Here is a 4,210-nt window from a genome sequence, read left to right as displayed (position 1 = left end):
TAATGTCGAAGTGTACCATCGCCATACGCTCCTATAAATGAAATTTGTTTGTGCAGGTGGCCACATCATGAGACAAATTAGAATCCGTTGTGGTAGTGGCTAATTAGTTACGTAACACATACGCATATGTTAGTATCAACCGCGCGACAAAACACAGCATTTTCTTTTTCCACGCAACGACAAGGCCATCAAATTATTACTTCCGTAGGCTACAACCCAGCATTCTCCCGAAACGACACAGAGAACTGAGGACGAGCTAAATGAAGATGACCAGAAAAAACTGAATCCAGTTCAGAAAATGAAACCAAGTAACTACTACAGTTGCACATCCTGCACTATCATATTCCAGAAGCTGCACAAGGAACGAATCCAGTCTCATGTACATCGCATCAGCTCCTTCGGATGGTAAATTTCAGCCATCAATAAGTTTGCAGGAAATACTGAGTAACATTCATATCAAATTTGTAGAATTTACAACGGCCACTTTCGTTCTTTCAAGTCGACACTTTGTAAGTTACCTCTTCCTAATCGGCCTGTTGGATTGCGTTATAACTGACCGTGATACCGTATGCCTACTGATCTTATACATCGAGGAAGGCGATTGTTATCAAAGGAAAATAAAGCCGGTTAGCAGCAGGAAAGTGTACAACAGACCATTCTGAAGGAAGTCTATTCCAAACCTAACCTAAATACTGATAACAATTTTGAAATGGGTGAGATTTAGTGCAATCGCTCACGAACGACACCGAGGGCGGGGCAGGGAGAGAGGGAGAAAGCTTACCACGTAATGTTTAATGCAAAAAATACTCATCAGGAAGAAAAAGGATAATTAAACAGTCGCCTGCTAACTAGGGCAATGAATATCCAGAATCGCATAGAAAATTAAGCAAATAATCACAGGCGTGGCAACAGAAGATTGTCACACTTTTACACAACACAACGGTTCACGAGAGCATAAATGAATCAGAAGGCACTGAGTTTGCATTTACTTATTGGGAAATACTAAATCTTGAAAGCAAAGTTAAATTAATTACTGGTTAAATAAGTTACTGGCTGTAACTAAAACTCTGTTACGTAAAAAAATGACTTTTAGTAACCTCAACATAATGTAATGCAAATTCTGCAAAAATGCAAGCAACTTCGTTTAATGATCGAAAGACTGAATTGAATTTAGTAAGTAAATGAGCAACTGATTTGCTTTTAACATAAGAACAATGGAATACATACCAAGCCAGCAGATGCCGCTCGCTAAGTTAAATACAGAATAAATTAAATGCACACTCTCAATTTGTACTGTATCCTTGTGCCTTTCTTTCATTTCAGTTGGTTTCAGAACATTTACTCTGTAATCCACCCTTCTCTTTATTCTTGTTGCAAATTCGTTGATGACCGTCTGGTCCAAGATATACATCTGTAATAAATTTTGAAAATTACATTAATAATTACGTTTTTGCTGAAAATTCGTTCTCAGATTAAACGATGCTTGATTGATACAATTTCAAGTCATCAATGTTACGTATGCCTAACAGTTCACCAGAATTAGAAAAAGTTACACAGTAAGCGTTAGTGTGATGTATACTGACAATCTTAAATGGTCCATTATAAATGAATTTAAATTTTGAAATCTTATCATCAATCTTGTTTGATTCCACGTTCACTTTCAAGAGAACGAGGTCACCAAATGCAAATTTAGCGTTCGCGCCTTGGCTTTCTATTTCGTTATTTCTCGTGAACATTCTTTCTTCACCTCAATGTCAATACTAACTGGCGGAGACAAATCTGTTACCTCTTCCACAAAACTCTTAGAATTGAGGTTTAATAGGATTTCCTCTGGACTGAATCCTGTGGATTCGTGCGTCAAAGCATTCATAATCTTTTCAAAATCGTTTATATATTTCCCCACGCCCTGTAATTGTGGTGACAATAAGTTCGGCAAAGTTGCCCCAGTTCACGCATGTATCATCCCGCTGGATTTTCGGCCGGGAAATAGGCAGAGATGTGTATCCCTTCAACACCTTCATTCCATAATTTGGAAGTAAGCCGTGCACCATTATCGGACAAAATCGCTTTTGCTTCGCCGATATTCACAAAGTAATTGTTTGCAATTTTGTTATAGACCGCTTTAGCTGTTGTCTTTCTTACCGGATATAACTTAATGAACTTCGAAAAGGCTTCCAGCACTACTAATATGTAGGTGGACTTACCGGAGATCCTTGGCAGGGAGCGATAGAGGTCTGTGCACACTAACTCTAATACATCATCAGGTCTTATGTTGTGCATAGGACAACGATTTATGCAGTTGGTCACTTTCACCCTCTGACGCTTGTCGCAAGTCCTTATCCTATCTGTTATACTCTTTACATTTGGTTAAGATTCACAGTTCAGCATTTTCTCTGTATATTTCTTTGGTCCGCAATGACCATAGGCTAAGTGATAATAGTCTACTATTTCGGTGGTGTACTTGATGGTCCAACACACCCGCCAAGTGTCATTATCCTCATCATACAGGATATTGTTGTACATCCTGTAATACTTCCTCAACTTTTCTCCGTCTTTAATCTTTTCATCATACTCCATCTTCACTATTTTCATGCATTCGTCCTCGCTATGATGACGACGCGTATTTTTACAAATACTCTCGAGCTTCTTTCGTCCTTGTACATCTGGAAAGCACGTACATTGTCAGCCATGAACTTAGGGCCACCCCTAGTACTTTCTCTAGCGCCCTAATAAAGACACACACTGATCTGTTCAGTCTGAATGGCACTGCCTTATACTGGTAATACCTGCCTGCATACAAAAAAAAGCATTAAATTTCCTACATTCTTCCTCAAGAACGGTCTGCCAGTAACCAGCCATGAGGTCGCCGCTAGTCATAAATAGTTCATTACGAAATCCTTGCAATACCTTCTCCATACTTTCTGATCTATCCATTTCACGTTGAACAACTTTGCTCAGAGTACGTGCGTCTATCACGATTCTGACATTACCTTCTCTTTTTCCTACTATGATCAAGGGATTGAATTGTTATAGAGACTGGTACTCCACTCTATAACATTCCATTCCAGTAGTCGATCTATTTCTTGTTGCATGGGTTCCTATCTGGACAGCAATACCAGGTACGGTCATACAAAGAACGGTTCATGGGGCATTACATTTAATTTGCGCTTATATGCAGTAACAAGTTCCGGTTTATTCCAAAACACGTTTTTATTCCTCATAATTACGTTATACAAGTCTCGTTCTTGTTCAGGGGTAGTATTTGGTACACCATCCACAATACTCTCTAACTCATCTTCCAAACTATTGTCAACAACTAGATTCCGCATACTGTCAAGTATTCCATATTTATGCCTAAATCAATCTCATCAGACCAAGTAACAGTGTGAATAGGTTGGTATTGACTACTCACATCATCATTTGTTTCATTAAAACTCACTCTAATTTCTGTCTTATCTTTTGACGCACCTTGTTGTTTTACTGTTGCAGTCAAATGTTGCATGCTATTTCAGTAACCAATCTATGACAATAATTACCTTGGTGCTCAAATCTGGCATAACTATAAATTGATGTTCAAATTGTTCCCCTTGAATTTTGAAGCAGACAAATATTTGATGGGCTACAGGTTTGCTACTCTTTCCGGAACCATATATTACTTTTTACTCCCGTTATGGGCATTACTATTACTCTTTGTCTTTCTTTTAATAAATCAAACATTTTAGCTCTGCCCCGGTGTCTATTAAAACGTGCATTTGTAGGCAGTGCATTTGTCTTCTCTTATCTATGTCTAGTTCTTGGTTTTCCCATAACAAGTCCTCATCCACGTCAAGGTCATTCCAGAAAAATCCGTCCGGCTCTGATACCGATAGAGGTTTTCTGCTCTTGGATGTTCTTAATCTCTATCTGCCGGTTATGCAGTTGTTGAAGACGTTTTGACCCAACACTGTAGCCTTTTTATCAGTTTCTTCGATTAACGAACCTTTTGTTTCCAACAATTCGCTAACTGTCAAGCCAGGTAAATTTTCTTCAGAAAGATGGCTGTCATCTTCCAAATTTTTCGGAGAAATGTGCTCTATTTCTGCTTCTAATTCTTCTATCAAGGTCGCCCAACCCACACCACTCAAGTCTGAATGAATGACAACAGCCTCAATCTCGTAGATGTTGTAATCTAATTGGTTTTTAATTAGTCATATCCGGTCATCATCGGCAA

The sequence above is a fragment of the Schistocerca nitens genome, chromosome 2, assembly GCF_023898315.1.
Source record: "Schistocerca nitens isolate TAMUIC-IGC-003100 chromosome 2, iqSchNite1.1, whole genome shotgun sequence".
In the NCBI taxonomy this organism is placed as follows: domain Eukaryota; kingdom Metazoa; phylum Arthropoda; class Insecta; order Orthoptera; family Acrididae; genus Schistocerca; species Schistocerca nitens.
Note: the sequence above shows the minus strand (reverse complement) of the source record.